At 43.2% G+C, this 18,283-nt stretch overlaps 1 long non-coding RNA gene across 1 annotated transcript; it reads left to right on the top strand.

Annotated features, from left to right (window-relative positions):
* Positions 1–3,941: 3,941 nt before the first annotated feature.
* On the top strand, positions 3,942–15,143 carry LOC139181353 (uncharacterized). The gene is made up of 3 exons (XR_011565336.1): positions 3,942–4,050; positions 5,659–5,830; positions 14,925–15,143. It is a non-coding gene; the product is annotated as an uncharacterized lncRNA (long non-coding RNA).
* The last annotated feature ends 3,140 nt before the right edge of the window (positions 15,144–18,283 follow it).

The raw sequence follows: 18,283 nt of genomic DNA, 5'->3' as shown, positions 1-18,283 counted from the left end.
TGGCAGATTCATATTGATGTATGGCAAAACCAATACAATATTGTAAAGTAATTAGCTCCAATTAAAATAAATAAATTTATATTTTTTAAAAAAGCATCAGTTCTTTAGAGCTCAGCTTCGTTTATGGTCCAACTCTCACATCCATATATGATTACTGGAAGAACCATAGCTTTGACTAGACAGACCTTTGTTAGCAAGGGCATGTCTGCTTTTTAATATGCTGTCCAGGTTGGTCATAGCTTTTCTTCCAAGGAGCAAGCGTCTTTTAATTTCATGGCTGCAGCCACCATCTGCAGTGAATTCGGAGCCCAGGAAAATAAAGTCTGTCACTGTTTCCATTGTTTCCCCATCTATTTGCCATGAAGTGATGGGACCGGATGCCATAATCTTTGTTTTTTGAATGTTGAGTTTTAAGCCAACTTTTTCACTCTCCTCTTTGACTTTCATCAAGCAGCTCTTTTGTTCTTCTTCACTTTCTACCATAAGGGTGATGTCATCTGCATATCTGAGGTTACTGATATTTCTCCCAGCAATCTTGCTTCCAGCTTGTGCTTCATCCAGCCCGGCATTTCGCATGATGTACTCTGCTTCCCTCAGTGGCTCAGTGGTAAAGAATCTGCCTGCCAGTGCAGGAGATGCAAGAGACCTGGGTTCAGTCCCTGCATCGGAAAGTTCCCCTGCAGAAAGAAATGGCAACCCACTCCGATATTCTTGCCTGGGAAAATTCCACTGACAGAGGATCCTGGCAGGCTACAGTCCATGGGGTCACAAAAGAGTCGGGCACGACTTAGTGACTAAACAACAACAGCAGCTCTGCATAGAAGTTAAATAAGCAGGGTGACAGTATACAGCCTTGATGTACTCCTTTCCCAATTTGGAACCAGTCTGTTGTTCCACGTCCGGTTCTAACTGTTGCTTCTTGACCTGCACACAGATTTCTCAGGAGGCAGGTAAGGTGGTCTGGTATTCCCATCTCTTGAAGAAGCTTCCACAGTTTGTTGTGATCCACACAGCCAAAGGCTTTGATGTGGTCAATAAAGCAGAAGTAGATGTTTTTTAGGAACTCTCTTGCTTTTCCTATGATCCCACGGATGTTGGCAATTTGATCTCTGGTTCCTCTGCCTTTTTTTGGTGATGTAGAATTCTATTATTTTTCTGTTGACCAATCATGACACAATGGTATTAAGTGAATAATAGTTACGTACCCACCATGGTAAAAGATGTTTATCAGTTTTCACAATCAATAGCCAGACAAAAAATAAAAGGTAATTACAATTGCAAGCCATAATTGGAGCATGATTAATCTAACAGTATAAAATGATTACATACAATTTGGGAGTTAAGCAGAGTGATGGGGTAAGCGGAAGTGCATGCACGCATATGTTTTCATCCACCCAGCCAGTCTATGTCTTCTGGTTGGTACATTTTACCCATTTACATTTAAGGTAATTATCAATATATATGATGCTATTACCATTTTCTTAATTGCTTTGGGTTTATTTTCTGTAGGTCTTTTCATTCTCTTAACTTTTGCTTATGTGGAAAGCTTTTGATTTCTCCATCAAATCTGAATGAGAATCTTGCAGGGTGGTGTATTCGTGGTTGGAGTTTCTTCCTTTCCATCACGTTAAATATATCATGCCATTCCCTTCTGGCTTGTAGAGTTTCTGTTGAGAAATCAGCTGATAACCTGACGGGGGTTCCCTCGTGTGTTATTTGTCATTTTCCCCTTGTGCTTTTAATATTTTATCTTTGTCTTTAGTTTTTGTCAGTTTGATTACTAGGTGTATTGGTGGATACAGTCACCAATATACCTCCTTGGGTTTATCCTCCTTGGATAAACCTCCTTGGGTTTATCCTGCCTGGGACTCTCTGCCCTTCCTGGACTTGGTTGACCATTCCCTATCCCATGTTAGGGAAGTTTTCAGCTATTATCTCCTCAAATATTTTCTTGAGTCCTTTCTCTCTCTCTCTTCTCCTTATGGGACCCCTTTGGTGCATTTAATGTTGTCCCAGAAGTTTCTTACACTTTTTTTTTTTTTTTGCATTTTTTCCTTATATTCTGTTTCGCAGCAGTGATTTCCACCATTCTGTCCTCCAGGTCCCTTATCCATTCTTCTGCCTCTGTTGTTCTGCTATTGAATTCTTCTAGTGTTGTGTTCATCTCAGTTTGCTCTTTACTTCTTCTAGGTCTCTGGTAAACAATTCTTGCATCTTCTCCATTGTTTTTCTTCTTGCTTCTTCTGCATGCCCTCTGGTGGATGAGGCTAAGAGGCTTCTGTAAGCTTTCTGATGGGAAGGACAGGGTGGGGAAAACTGGGTCTTGTTTTGGTGGGCAGGGCCTTGGTCAGTAAATCTTTAATTCAATTGTCTGCAAATGGGTGGGCTTGTACTCCCTTCTTGTTAGTGTTTTGGCCTGAGGCATCCCAGGGCTGGGATCTATGGGCTCTGTGGTAAGGTTAATGGCAAGTCCAATTGGACTTATATCAAGGGGGACCTTCCAGGACTGCTGCTGCCAGTGTCCCCGTCCCTGCCATGAGCCCTTGCCGACTCAGGCCTCCACAGGTGACCCTCCAACAGTAGCAGGTAGTTTTGCATCAGTCTCCTCTGGGGTCACTGCTCCTTTCCCTTGGGTCGTGGTGCGTGTGAGATTGTGTTTGTGCCCTCCAAGAGTGGAGTCTCTGTTTCCTCCAGTCCTGTGCAAGTACTATAATCAAAGCCCGCTGGCCTTCAAGGTCAGATTCCCTGGGGATTCCCAGCCCCTTTATCAAATTCCCCAGGTTGGGAAGCCTGATGTGGGGCTCAGAACTTTCACAACAGTGAGAGAACTTCTTGAGTATCATTGTTCTCCAGTTTGTGGGTTGCCCAACGGGTGGGTACGGGATTTGATTTTATCGTGATTGCGCCCTTCCTACCATCTCATTGTAGCTTCTCCTTTGTCTTTGGACGTGGGGTGTCTCTTTTTGGTAGGTTCCAGCATCCTCCTGTCGATGGTTGTTCAACAGGTAGTTGCAATTCTGGTGCTCTCACAGGAGGAGATGAGCACATATCCTTCTACTCCCCAAATCTGGGGTGTGAGGTGGCTAAGCAATTCGAAATATGAATTTGGGAGGGAGTGTGTATAACTGTTTAGTGTAGAGCAGGTGCTTAGTGCAGTCTTGAAAGAAGTCACTCTCTCTTCATGTCATGGAGCCTTTCAGTGAATTAGGGGAGCCCTGATGAAACAGAGTTGAGTCCAATTTTTACTGCTTCTTCCACTCTCCATTCTCATCAGCATCCATACCAACTTTGTATGCGCTTACTAAGTAGCTTTAGCAACATTAAAACCACCACATTCTCCTTCTGTCTCTCACAGGAGGTTTTAATCAGTTGCTGATATTTGATCTATACACCTTTGCTTTTTCTTTCTTTTTTTAAAAAGTGTATCTCTGCTGGTGTGAGTTGTCCCAGCGTGGCATCTGGGCAGCACATCCAGGTTCCCATACACCAGGGCACCCCTTCCCCCGCCCCGCCCATACGGACACTGAAGTTTTGCTTTTGCACTAATGGAATGAAAGGGAAGGCACTCGTGTGGGCTTAAAGTGTGACCTGGGCCTGTTAGGCCCCCAGGGAGGCTGAGGGCCTTGACCACTCACTGGATGGCGATCATGCCAATCCTTGACTCCTGGCAAATGAGCTGAGAGCTGGCGCTGGAGGAAGTGGTCCCTGGTTGACCTTTAAGCTCCACCTACAGTCGCCAGCCCTTCAGGTTCTTTCCTGCCTGTACACTGCCATCTCAGCCTCAGTTGTGGTGGGCCAGCCTGCTGGCCACCCCCTTGCCATTGTGTCGCGGGGCCCACACCAGCAACTTCACAGACTCCTGTTCCCTGTGCAGCTGACATCTCTGCCGCCCACACCCCCACCCTGCGGTCTGTGCTGCCAACAGCGTCTCCTCTGTGACTCTCAGCTCGGCGGCTGCCATCTTCCCCGTGGACATCACTGCAGGCCCATCACCATCTGGCACAATCTCTCCTGCCATGTCTGCCACAGAGGAGCACGACTGGATGCCAGGTGGCCTAGACAGGGCTGTTGGCAGGGCGGGCTGTGACCCAAGTCCCCTTGGGGTCCCAGCACCAGCTTGGGAGGGGACGGATGTGGTCGAGGAGGCCACGGCCCTTCTGCCCTCCCTGAGGGTGTCAGGAAGCCTTCACAGGGGGCACGGTGGGCCACACCACAATGGAAGAGTGGGCTATAGAGCCGTTAGAGGAGGAGGAGGAATCTGATTTCGAGCTGGAGGCCCTGGAGGAGGAGGAGCACCTGGAGGAGGACGAGCACCTGTTGGAAGAGGTCGAGGAAGAGGAGACAGTAGAGAATGATAAGAGTGAGCAGGAAGGCCCAGCAGTGGTTTCAGGCCACGGGGACCCCTTGGAGCAGTTTGTGACTGTGTTCTGGGGTCTGGTCCACTCCCTTCTACACAGTTTCTCCTACGATGACCATGTCCTGGTCTGGCCCCCTGGCCCCTGCCCGATGGTCATGCACAGCTCCCAGCCTCCCTCCGGCCCTGGAGAGGGTCCCACGCCTCCGCAGGAGCAGGAAGACCTGGCAGGGGGAGGCGAGGCCTCGCAGGGTGAGTACCAAGCAGAGGGCGCCCCCACCCTGGGAGCTTCAGGGTCCCAGGGTCCAGGGGTCTGCATCCCAGAAGTCAGAGGAATATGCAGTGGAGGCTGAGCTCTGGGAGGGTGGCGGCCTGGCTGTTGCCTCTGAGTCCTGGGAGGCTGGGGCCTGTGGTCCTGGCAGGGCCCAGGTGAGCAAGTGGCGGCCAGGCCCTCAGGCCCTTGCGGACCCTGTGGGGGCATTGGGCTCAAAGGCAGGCTGCACTCAGCACTGGCCTCTAGCGGTTAAGCAGCGGGTCAAAGCTCTCAAAAACCTCCAGGCATAATTTGCACAAGTGGAAGCCCAATTCTATAAAGACCTTTACGGTCTTGAGAAAAAGTATGCTTCCTTCTGCCAGCTTTTGTTTGATAAGAGAGCTGACATTATCAATGCAATTCATGAGCCCACAGAACATGAATGTTAGTGGCCAGTACCTGTTCCAGAAGGAGCCTGGGAGGAGATGGAGAGCCTGAAGGGAAGGAGAAACAAAGGGCATCCCTCGCTTTTGCTTGAGGGCATTTAAAAACCAAAACTAATACAATTATGTAAAGTTTAAAAATAAAATAAAATTAAAAAAAAAAACAAAACTAAACATTCTCGGTAGCATGATCCGGGAAAATGATGCACTTGTACTGGAGCACCTGAAAGATGTAAAAATAAAAATTCTCAGGGCTCTGGGAACCAATGAGCGTCACAGTAGAATTTCTTTTTAAGTGAAAGGAATACTTTTTCAACCAAGTTCTGAGAGAAACATACCAAATGCGGTCAGACCTAGATGATTCTGATCCCTTCTTCTCCAAAGGGCCAGAAATAATCAGCAGCACAGGGTGTGAGATCTACTGGAAAGATGGTAAAGAGCTCACCCTGAAAACCCTGAAGCTGCAGAAATGTGAGGGCCCTGAAGGTGTCGCACCAACCTCTAGGAAGGTGCCCAGCTATTCTTTCTTCACCTACTTCTCTCCTCCCTGGGGGTAGAGTACTGGATGTGGCTACTGAGTATAAATTGGGTTATTTTTTTCCATGAAGTTCCGGTCCCAAAGTCTGTATTATACTTCACGAAAGAAGCGAGTGATTATCAGTATGAAGAGTCTGATGAGGAGGTCCAAGAAGCTGAAGGTGAGGAGGAGGACAGCGATAAAAAACCAGAAGGACCTGGAAAGGACCTGGACCCAGCAGAGGACAGCCCGGGAGAACCCAGGTATCTGTGTGCAGCTCTGAGTATCACCCAGCCACCATTCCTGACATACATTTTTAAATGTTCTCCCCAAAGTAAATAATAATTAAAACTTGGTTAAAGTCTAGTTTCAAAACAGCTTAATGTTAATAATACTTTGTGTGCTAGATAATATAGAACACAGCATGTTCTGAAATGTACTTCATTCACAGCTACAGGTCCTTTGAGCTGTAGCTGTAAGGCTTCCCCACGTGGGAAATTTTTGAGACCTGGTAGCAGAGACCACTGTTTGTCTGGAACGCAGTTAACCAGAACAAGCGACTAAAGCTGACTGGAATGTACACTAGCTGGGCCTTCAGCACTGAGCTACAGACATATGGTCTTTTGTCCTAACCGGGAGAAAGCAAATGCCTTTGAGGTTGTGACTATTGAGAAAGATGTAGTCAGTGAAAAATTTTCAAGTGGGAGCACATTTAATGACTAATCCCTATTTGTTCAGTTGTAAGTTTTTCTAGTTCATGGGACAGTCAGAAGAAAAGCAAATTAGTCATGGTGAGATTGTTGTTCACTGCTGAATTGGTCATTCAGTTCAGTTCAGTTCAGTCGCTCAGTCGTGTCCGACTCTTTGCGACCCCATGAATCGCAGCACGCCAGGCCTCCCTGTCCATCACCGAATTGGTCATTAAGTCAACTTATATCTGACCTATCCCTTCCTCTCTTTCTTGCTTTGCTTTTTCCTGTCTTTCTTCTCTTCCTTTTATGGATGTGCAAACTGAGAGTCTGGGAGTTTAAGAGTGTGATTGATGGAGAGAGCACAGGCTTATAAGGTGGAAAGACTTATTAGATAAAAGTCTCTCTCAAGAAAAACCACCACCAACAAAGCAGGCATTTTGGTGTTTGGTGAGTGGGAGAGGATGTTGGTATGAGGGATGAGTGATTGGTGACATATGTCAAGGTCTGTGTTGAGAGAGGTAAATGTGGTAATTTCTCTTTTGACTTAGCAGGCATATGTAGAACTGACTGTTTTCTTAGATTTAGAAAGTCACTGTTGCCTTTTACTGGTTTACAATTTTTTAAATTAATTTATATATTTTAATTGGAGGCCAGTTACTTTACAATATTGTGGTGGTTTTTGCCATACATCAACATGAATCAGCCATGGGTGTACATGTGTCCCACCATCTTGACCCCGCTCCCACCTCCCTCCCTACCCCATCCCTTTGAGTTGTCCCAGAGCACCCACTTCGGGTTCCCTGCTTCATGCATCAAACTTGCACTGGTCATCTATTTTACATAGAGGAATATACATGTTTCAATGCTATTCTCTCATATCGTCCCACCCTCACGTTCTCCCACAGAGTCCAAAAGTCTGTTCTTTACATTGGTGTCTCCTTGCATATAGGGTTGCTGTTACCGTCTTTCTAAATTCCGTATATATGCGTTAATATACTGTATTTGGTGTTTCTCTTTCTGACTTACTTCACTGTGTATAATAGGCTCCAGTTTCACCCCCCTCATTAGAACTGACTGAAATGCATTCTTTATTTTTGTAGCTGAGTAGTAGTCCGTCGTGTATATGTACCACAACTGCCTAATCCATTCGCCTGCTGATGGACATCTAGGTTGTTTCCATGTCCTAGCTATTGTAAACAGTGTTTCAGTGAACATTGAGGTACATGTGTCTCTTTCGACTCTGGTTTCCTTGGTGTGTATACCCAGCAGTGGGATTGCTGGGCTGTATGGCAGTTCTATTTCCAGGGTTTTTTTTTGTTTTTTTTTTGTTTTGTTTTTGTTAAGGAATCTGCACACTATTCCCCATAGTGGCTGTACTAGTTTGCATTCCCACCAACAGTGTAAGAGGGTGCCCTTTTTTTCCACAGTCTCTCCAGCATTTATTGTTTGTAGACTTTTTGATGGCAGCCATTCTGACTAGCGTGAGATGGTACCTCATTGTGGTTTTGATTTGCATTTCTCTGATAATAAGTGATGTTGAGCATCTTTTCATGTGTTTGTTAGCCATCTGTATGTTTTCTTTGGAGAAATGTCTGTTTAGTTCTTTGGCCCATTTTTTGATTGGGTCGTTTATTTTTCTGGAATTGAGCTGCATGAGCTGCTTGTATATTTTGGACACTAATTCTTTGTCACTTGCTTCATTTGCTATTATTTTCTCCCATTCTGAAGGCTCCCTTTTCACCCTGCTTATAGTGTCCTTCGTTGTGCAAAAGCTTTTATGTTTAATTATGTCCCATTTGCTTATTTTTGCTTTTATTTCCATTACTCTGGGAGGAGGGTCATAGAGGATCTTGCTGTGATTTATGTCAGAGAGTGTTCTGCCTATGTTTTCCTCTAAGAGTTTGATAGTTTCTGGTCTTACGTTTAGATCTTTAATCCATTTTGAGTTTATTTTTGTGTATGGTGTTAAAAAGTGTTCTAGTTTCATTCTTTTACAGGTGGTTGACCAGTTTTCCCAGCACCACTTGTTAAAGAGATTGTCTTTTCTCCATTGTATATTTTTGCCCCCTTTCTCAATGATAAGTTATGCATAGGTGTGTGGGCTTATCTCTGGGCTTTCTATTTTGTTCCATTGATCTATATTTCTGTCTTTGTGCCAGTACCATAATGTCTTGATGACTGTAGCTTTGTATTGTCGTCTGAAGTCAAGCAGGTTGATTCCTCCAGTTCCATTCTTCTCTCTCAGGATTGCTTTGGCTATTCGAGGTTTTTTTGTGTTTCCATACAAATTGTGAAATTATTTGTTCTAGTTCTGTGAAAAATCCCGTTGGTAGCTTGACAGGGATTGCTTTGGGTAGTGTACTCATTTTCACTATATTGACTCTTCCAATCTACAAACATGGTATATTTCTCCATCTATTTGTGTCATCTTTGATTTCTTTCATCAGTGTTTTATAGTTTTCCATATATAAGTCTTTTGTTTCTTTAGGTAAATTTCTTCCTAAGTATTTTATTCTTTTCATTGCAGTGGTGAATGGGATTGTTTCCTTAGTTCTCTTTCTGTTTTCTCATTGTTAGTGTATAGGAATGCAAGGGATTTCTGCGTGTTAATTTTTTTTTTTTTCCTTCTGGCTTACTTCACTCTGTATAATAGGCTCCAGTTTCATCCACCTCATTAGAACTGATTCAAATGTATTCTTTTTAATGGCTGAGTAATACTCCATTGTGTATATGTACCACAGCTTTCTTATCCATTCATCTGCTGATGGACATCTAGGTTGCTTCCATGTCCTGGCTATTATAAACAGTGCTGCGATGAACATTGGGGTACACGTGTTAATTTTATATCCTGCAACTTTACTATATTCATGGATTAGCTCTAGTAACTTTCTGGTGATGTCTTTAGGGTTTTCTACGTAGAGGATCATGTCATCTGCAAACAGTGAGGGTTTTACTTCTTCTTTTCCAATCTGGATTCCCTTTATTTATTTTTCTTCTCCAATTGCTGTGCCTAGGACTTCCTAAACCATGTTGAATAGTAGTGGTGAGAGTGGGCACCCTTGTCTTGTTCCTGATTTTGGAGGAAATGATTTCAATTTTTCACCATTGAGGATAATGTTTGCTGTGGGCTTGTCGTATATGGCTTTTATTATGTTGAGGTATGTTCCTTCTATGCCTGCTTTCTGGAGAGTTTTTATCATAAATGGGTGCTGAATTTTGTCAAAGGCTTTCTCTGCATCTGTTGAGATGACCATATGTTTTTTATCATTCAGTTTGTTCATATGGTGTATCCCATTGATTGATTTGTGAATACTGAAGAATCCTTGCATCCCTGGGATAAAGCCCACTTGGTCATGATGTGTGATCTTTTTAATATGTTGTTGGATTTGGTTTGCTAGAATTTTGTTGAGGATTTTTGCGTCTCTGTTCATCAGTGATAAAGTGTCCTGTGGTTTTCTTTCTTTGTGGCATCTTTGTCTGGTTTGGGTATGAGGGTGATGGTGGCCTCATAGAATGAGTTTGGCACTTTACCCGCCTCTGCAATTTTCTGGAAGAGTTTGAGTAGGATAGGTGTTAGCTCTTCTCTAAGTTTTTGGTAGAATTCACCTGTGAAGCCACCTGGTCCTGGGCTTTAGTTTGTTGGAAGGTTTTTTATTACAGCTTCAATTTCTGTGCTTGTGATGGGCCTGTTAAGATTTTCTATTTCTTCCTGGTTCAGTTTTGCAAAGTTATACTTTTCTGAGAATTTGTCTATTTCTTCCAAGTTGTCCATTTTATTGGCATATAATGCTCATAGTAGTCTCTTAGGACCTTTTGTATTTCTGTGTTGTCTTCTGTGATTTCTCCATTTTCGTTTTTAAGTTTATTGATTTGATTCTTCTCCCAGTTTTTCCTGTGAGATGGCCAATGGTTTGTCTATTTTATTTATCTTCTCAAAGAACCAGCTTTTAGTTTTGTTGATTTCTGCTACAGTCTCCTTTGTTTCTTTTTCAGTTATTTCTGCTCTCAGCTTTATGATGTCTTTCTTTCGACTAACTTTGGGGTGGTTCTTTTCTTCTTTTTCTACTAGCGTTAGATGTAAAGTTAGATTCTTTATTTGATGTCTCTCTAGATTCTTGAGGTAGGCTTGTATTGCTATGAATCTCCCTCTTAGTACTGCGTTTACTGAATCCCATAGGTCTTGGCTTGTCGTGTTTTCATTTTCACTTGTTTTCTATGCAGATTTTCATTTCCTTTTTGAATTCTTCCATGATCTATTGGTTATTCAGAAGCGTGTTGTCCAGCCTCCATATGTTTGTATTTTTAATAGTTTTCTTTTGTTTTTTTTTTTTTTTTCTTGTACTTGACAACTAATCTTACTGACTGGTGGTCAGAAAAGATGGTTCAAATGATTTCACTTTTTTTTTTTTTTAATTTTGCCAAGGCTGTATTTATGGCCCCGAATGTGATCTATCCTGGAGAATGTTCCATGTACACTTGAGAAAAAGGTGAATTCCATTGTTTTTGGGTGACATGCCCTATAGATATCAATTAGCTCTTACTGGTCCATTGTATCATTTAGCACTTGTGTTTCCTTGCTAATTTTGTTTGGTTGATCTATCCATAAGTGTGGGGGGGGTATTAAAGTCCCCCACTATTATTGTGTTTCTCTTCATTTCCCATTTCATACGTGTTAGCATTTGTCTTCCGTATTGAGGTGCTCCTGTGTTGGGTGCATATATATTTATAATTGTTATATCTTCTTTTTGGATTGATCCTTTGATCATTATGTAGTGTCCTTCGTTGTCTCTTATCATGGTCTTTATTTCACATTCTGTTTTATCTGATATGAGGATTCCTCTCCTGCTTTCTTTTGGTCCCCATGTACATGAAATATCTTTTTCCAGCCCTTCAGTTTCAGTCTGTACGTGTCCCTAGGTTTGAGGTGAGTCTCTTGTAGACACCATATATAGGGGTGGTGTTTTTTTAATCCAGTTGACCAGTCTTTGTCTTTGGGTTGGACCATTTAACCCATTTATAGTTAAGGAAATTATTGATAAGTATGATCCTGTTGCCATTTACATTTTGTGTGGGGGGGATGGTTCGTTTTTATAAACATTTACTGTGTTTCCTGTCTAGAGAAGATCCTTTAGTATTTGTTGAAGAGCTGGTTTGGTGGTGCTGAATTCTCTCAGCTTTTGCTTGTCTGTAAAGCTTTTGATTTCTCCTTAATATCTTAATGAGATCCTTGCTGGGTAGAGTAATCTTGGTTGTAAGTTTTCTCTTTCATCACTTTAAGTATATCCTGCCATCCCTTTCTGGCCTGGAGAGTTTCTATTGAAAGATCAGCTGTTATCCTTATGGGGATCCCCTTGTGTGTTTTTTGTTGCTTTTCTCTTGCTGCTTTTAATGTTTGATCTTCGTTAGTTTGATTAATTTGTGTCTCGGGGTGTTTTGCCTTGGGTTTATCCCGTTTGGGACGCTCTGGGTTTCTTGGACGTGGGTGGCTGTTTCCTTCCCCACATTAGGGAAGTTTTTGATTAGTATCTCCTCAAGTATTTTCTCACACACTTTCTTTTTGTCTTCTTCTTATGGGACACCTATGATTCGAATGTTGGGGCATTTAACTTTGTCCCAGAGGTCTCTGAGATTCTTCTCATTTCTTTTAATTTGTTTATTTTCCTGTTTCCTCTGTGCTTCATTTATTTCCACCATTCTGTCTTCCACCTCCCCTATCCTCTCTTCTGCCTCAGTTATTCTACTGTTGGTTCCCTCCAGAGTGCTTTTGATCTCAATTACTGCATTATTTATTACTGGTTGATTCTTCTTTATTTCTTCTAGGTCCTTAGTTAAACATTTCTTGCATTTTCTCGATCCTTGCCTCTAGTCTATTTATCCGTAGCTCCATTTTGTTTTCAAGATTTTGGATCATCTTTACTGTCCTTATTCTGAATACCTTTTCAGGTATCTCCTCCTCTTTTGTTTGGTTTGGTGGGTTTTTAGAATGTTCCCTCACCTGCTGAATATTTCTCTGCCTTTTCATTTTGTTTAGATTGCTGTGTTTGGGGTGCCCTTTCTGCAGGCTGGAAGTTTGTGGATCCTCTTAATTGTGGAGTCTTCTCCCTGTGGGTGGGGTTGGACTAACGGCTTGTCAAGGTTTCCTGGTTGGGGGGAGCTTGTGCCTGTGTTCTGGTGGGTGGAACTGGATGTCTTCTCTCTGGAGTGCAGTGAAGTGTCCAGTAGTGAGTTTTGGGGTGTCTATGGGTTTAGCATGGCTTTGGGCAGCCCATCTTTTAATGTTCAAGGTTGGGTTCCTGTTTTGCTGGAGAATTATTGTGGTGTGTCTTGCACTGGATCTTGTTAGGTCTTGGGTGGAGCTTGGTTTCAGTGTAGGTGTGGAGACATTGGGGTGAGCTCTTGTCTATTAATGTTCTCTGGAGTCAGGCGTTCTCTGATGTTCTAAAGTTTTGGAGTTAAGCCTCCTGCCTCTGGCTTTCGGTCCCTGTCTTTCAGTAGCCTCAAGACTTCTCCATCCACACAGCATAGACGATAAAACCCCTAGGTTTACTGATGAAACAGTTCTCCACAGCCAGAAACACCCAGAGAGATTCACAGAGTTATATAGAGAAGAGAAGAGGGAGGAGGGAGATAGAGGTGACCAGGAGGAGAAAAGGGAGAGTCAAAAGGGGAGAGAACAAACTAGCCATTAATCTAATCCCTAAGTGCTCTCCACAGCCTGGGACACCCAGAGAGATTCACAGAGTTATATACAGAAGAGAAGAGGGAGGAAGGCGATAGAGGTGACCTGGAGGAGGAAAGGGAGAGAGCAGTCAAGCCAGTAATCAGATCTTTAAGTGAAAATGGATACCGAAGACTAGATTCTTAGAGGTACAAAATTGATAACAAATATCAAAAAGCAAAGATTATAAACCTGGGAGAGAGGTTAGACTCTCAAAAATAAAATATAAAAAATACAAACAATCACAGTAATCAAAAAACTATGGAATTTGTTTTCTAAATAAAAATATGGGTTTTGTGGGAAACGTAATAGTAGGCTATAAAAATGAAAGTTAAAGGAGTGATAGAAACTAAATTAACAAAAAATTAAAAAGTGATAACAGTAAAAATATATCTAGGAATTTCTCTGGGCATTGTGGGGTCTGTTCAGTGTCAGATCATCCCTTGTTCTGGCTTGTACTTGTTCTCAAGGTCTATAGGCGCCCCTCAGATGTCTCCAGTATTAAATGCAGGCTTTCAATCTGTTGTAACCTGTTACTTCCAAAGCGGTTCCCCTTTCTTTGTTTATTTTGGCTTCCTCTGCAAGTCTCTTCAGTGTCTTAATTTCTGCCCTGACACAAGGGGGCGAAGGTGGCCACTTACTTAGGCTCACTTGTTCAGTTGTGTTGTGGAGAGGGAGGGACACTGCAAACAAACACCACTGGCGTGTGTGGGGAGTGCTCGCAGTGGATGGACCACACTGGGTTTGCCACAGTCCAAGGCAGCATGTGCTTCCCGGGTCTAGACTGATCAGTCTCCAGGGTGCTCTGCAAGGGCACTGTGCCAAGTGGGCCCTGCGTTTCGTGCACTTCCCAGGTCTGAGCCGCTCAGGTTCTCAGGTGCTCCACAAGGGCACAGACCCGGATAGGCTGTGCATTTTGTGCCCCTCCCAGGTCCGAGCAGCTCAGGCGACCGGGTGCTCGCTGGGCCATGCGTCTAACTCACCTGCCTGGTCCCCGCCACTCAGTTTCCACAAGAGCGCAGTTCCAGGTGTGCCGTATGTCTCCTCTGGGGAGCTGATCCCAGGCTGTGACACTCCTGGCAGATGTCAACCATCTAGGATCCCAAGAAGACGAGGTTAGCAACTGGGAGCCTGCTCACAGTTTGGTGGAAGATGTCATCTCTGGGGCCGAGATTGCAGCAGCCCCTTGCCTTCTGGCTCTGGCTGTCTCTCGCCTGCCTCTCTGCCTCCGGGGAGGGAGGGCCCTATGTGGCAGCTGGCTTGCTCTCCTTTGGTATTTGCTCAATCCTTTGTTCTGTGAGCGTGCCAGGGGTGCTGATAGAGCCTTTCGTGAAAAAGGTCTCTTTTGTGTGTCTCTCTGGCGATCCCACGGTTTGGGTTGCTGTCTCACATTAGCTCCCTCAGACTGTCCTCAGGGCATTCAGGCCCGGTCCTTACCCTAAGGACTAGTTATGCAGGCTGCGCCTCCCTGCCCAGCCCCCACTCACTGGTGGTGGACCCGAGTGTCTGGGCCACTTCTCCACTGGCAGTTGTGCTTAGGTGTGTATTCTGTGTTGTTGTTTTTTTTTTTTTCCTCCTGGTTATGTTGCCCTCTGAGATTCCAGAACTCCCCTCAGACACTCCTGTGCGAGGGTTTCCTACTGTGTGGAGACTTCTCCTCTTTCCTGACTCCCTCCCCAGGATGGGTCTCTGTCCCTAAATCCTTTGTCTCAGTTTTTGTCTTTTATATTTTGTCCTACCTCCTTTCAAAGAGATTAGGCTGCCTTTCTGGGTGCTTGGTATCCTCCGCCAGCATTCAGAAGTTGTTTTGTGGAAGTTGCTCAGCATTCAAATGATCTTTTGATGAATTTGTGGGGGAAGTAAGTGGTCTCCCCATCCTATTCCTCTGCTATCTTGGGACTGCCCCCTGGTTTACAATTGTTAATTGACTCTTACTTCATCCCACAGCTGTCAAGCATAGAAAGACATGATGGAGGAAGAAACAGTGGACGTGTCCCGCACGAATTTGAGATTTTCGGCTTCTCAGTAGCCAGTGGGAATTTTATCAACATTGGTTTTGTTCCAGATTTCATCATGTGAAATGTCTTATCCACTGACATCTGACTTTTTTTCTTACATTTGTCAGATATATTTGACTGCGTTTGTTCATGATAAAAATAAAAATTTGCTAGCCATGGATAAGCCGCAGATTTTTTAGATGTGTAACACTGATGCAAATCTTGTATCTTTTTGTTTGGGTACACTTTACTGTCATTGAAACCATTTTTTTAAGTTCCTGCATTGCAGGTGGATTCTTTACCAACCAAGTTATCAGGAAGCCCTGTATTGCAGCCACAGGTTAATTAATATATCAATTGACAAACAATTTATATAAAGATAGAGACGGAGGTCCATGCCTTACTTCATTTTAGTGAGAGGAACCAGGGGGTGACCAAGCTTATCTGGAGACCAGATGGAGCTACTGAGCTGCCACAGACCAGCAGCATCAGCATAACCTGGGAACTTGTTAAAAGTGCAACCTCTCAGGCCACACTCCAGATTTACTGGATCAGTATTCTGAAGGTGGCCCAGCTATCAGAGCTTTACGTGTCCTCCAGGTGACTCTGAGGCATCTCAAAGTTTGAGCATCACCGAGCAATGATGGGCATGGGGCAGGGGATGGGTGTTGTGAGGAACTGAGTTTCTCCTGTGGTAAGACCACCGTTTGTTGAGTGACTTGATACACAGATAAGCTGAATGGGACAGTAAAGGCTGACAGTAAAGGAATGGGGACGAGACTAGAATTCTCAAGGCCCTGAGATACAGAAAAACCTCCTGGCAGGGCAGGGATTGGATGGTGGCAGTGAAGAAAAAAATGTATGAGGGAACAAACTAGGTTCAGAAGGATAGAACCATTATGATATCATGAATATGAGGTTTAAAAACATGCAAAACCATCACTGATTATAGATACATCTGTGTAGTAAAAGGTATGCATGGAAGGAGTGCGTGCATATGTAACTTGTAGAAAGGCATGCATGAGGATGATAAACACCTTGCTTAGGATAGTGGAGAGGGAGAGAGGAGAATTCAGTTGGGAAGGGTTACTCATACTTTCCTAAGGCTCCCGTAACAAATTACCACAAAGTATGTGGCTTAAAACAACATAAAGTTTATTCTCGCATTAGTTCTAGAGGTCAGAAGTCTGAAAGCAAGGGGCTCTGGGGGAGAATCCTCCTTGCCACCCCCAGTTTGTGGTGGCTTCTGACACTTCTTGGCTTGTGGCAAAATAACTCCTGTCTTCACATGACCTTCTTCCCTGTGTCTGTGTATCTCAAATCGCACTCTTTCTGTCATAAGGATACCACCCAGTCCATTTAGGGCCCATCCCAAATCCAGGGTGACTCCATTAAATTAGATCCTGATGTAATTACAACTGCAAAGACCCTATTTCCAAATAAGGTCACATTCACAGGTACCAGGGACCTGGACTTGGGCATATCTTTCTGGAGGACACAGGTACGTACCGGGCTTCAGCTGTATCTGTAGTGTAAAATTTCTGAAGTTGGGTGATGGGTACACGGATGCAGTATTCTTTATACCATTATGTAGGTCTGAAATAGTTCCTGACTTTCCCATGCCAAAAAGATGGAAGGAAGAAAATGGGTCTAAGAAATGGAAGCTATTTAAGGGGGGTGACAGGGGGATGAAGTTGTAATTGACCAGAATACAGGATCAGAGAAGGAGAAAGGCCAGGGGGTTGACGGTAGAGGATTTCCTTTAGGCATGTTTTGGTAAGGCAGTGTAGGTGCTCTCTAGGTCTCATTGGTACCACCCCCTCTGCCTCTTTCATATTCTATGGTAGCATGTCTCATATCCTAATATATTTTCACATTTTTACATATTTGTGTCTGCTTCTATCTCCCAACCCTTAGGACATGACCTTCTGAATGATTGGGATCTTAAAGGGATTTATTTCTCTCTGTCTCTCCCAAAGCACCTGTCAATACTACTGTGTTTTCTTCTTAGTAGGTGCTCCATACATGAGCACTAAAATAAAGTTAATGCAACGCCATCCTCTTTTCTGTCATCAGTGTTAACATTTTAAAAGTGCATTACCACATAGTAACATGCAGTATTCCGTACGGAGTGGCACAGGGCTTTGTGTCCCCCACTCAGTATTTAATTTCATTAAATGAGTTAATACATATAAAGCACTCAGAAGAGCACATGGCACTTAAGTGTCATGTAAGTGTTTGCTCTTAGTCTTAGCATTTTAATTTAATTTTCATAGTGTTACTATTATCCCTAAGAAGTTAAAATGCACAAGTCCCACAGCCAGTGCAAGTACCACTTTATAAATAAAGCAAAGAGAATGTAACCAATTAAATAATAATAATACCTTTGAGACTAGAAATCTTGTGTCCTCACTCCCAGACTTTTGTAGTAAAAGTCTGACTCCATTAGATAGCTGACAAACTACATTAAAAAATTTATTTTCATTGATTTATAATTTATCCTTTGTGTACATTCAGAGAGAAATTGAGACACCTTACAGTAAAAATACATGAACAATAGCCACACTATTCACAATAGCCAAGACGTGGAAAAAGCCTGAATGTCCATCAACAGATGAATGGATAAAGAAGATGTGATACATTACTCAGAATGAAATAATGCCATTTGCAGCAATATGGAGTAACATCGATGGGCCTAGAGATTACCATACTAACTAAAGTAAGTCAGAAAGAGAAAGACAAATGCCATATGGTAGCACTTATATGTGGAATCTAAAACATGACACGCGTAAACTTACCTGTGAAACAGAAACAGACTCACAAACCTAGAGAACAGACTTGTGATTGCCAAGTGGGAGCAGTGTGGGGGGAGGGATGGATTGGGAGTTTGGGGTTAGCAGATGCAAACTATTATATATAGAATGGATAAACAACAAAGTCCTACTGTATAGGACAGGGAACTGTATTCGATATCCTAGAATAAGCCATAATGGAAAAAGGATATGAAAAACTATACATGTGCATGTATAACTGAATCACTCTGCTGTACAGCAGAAATTAGCACAACATTGTAAATCAACTATACTTCAATAAAATAAATTTTAAAAAATACAAAAGGGCAGTCCAAGTAGAAATTTATCCACGTAATGTCATTTGAAGGGCCTCATGTTGTTTCTGATTGGTTTGTGCTGTGCTTTCTCCTATCTTCCTTTCAGCTAAAATATAAAAAGGGATCCTTTCCTCCAGTTTCCATAGCACTTTCCCTATTTCCCTTACAACTCACTGGCAGCCTCCACAATTGCCCTCAAC

The sequence above is a fragment of the Bos indicus genome, chromosome X (genome assembly GCF_029378745.1).
Source record: "Bos indicus isolate NIAB-ARS_2022 breed Sahiwal x Tharparkar chromosome X, NIAB-ARS_B.indTharparkar_mat_pri_1.0, whole genome shotgun sequence".
NCBI classification, from domain to species: Eukaryota; Metazoa; Chordata; class Mammalia; order Artiodactyla; family Bovidae; genus Bos; species Bos indicus.
This window is presented reverse-complemented; position numbering and strand designations above follow the sequence as displayed.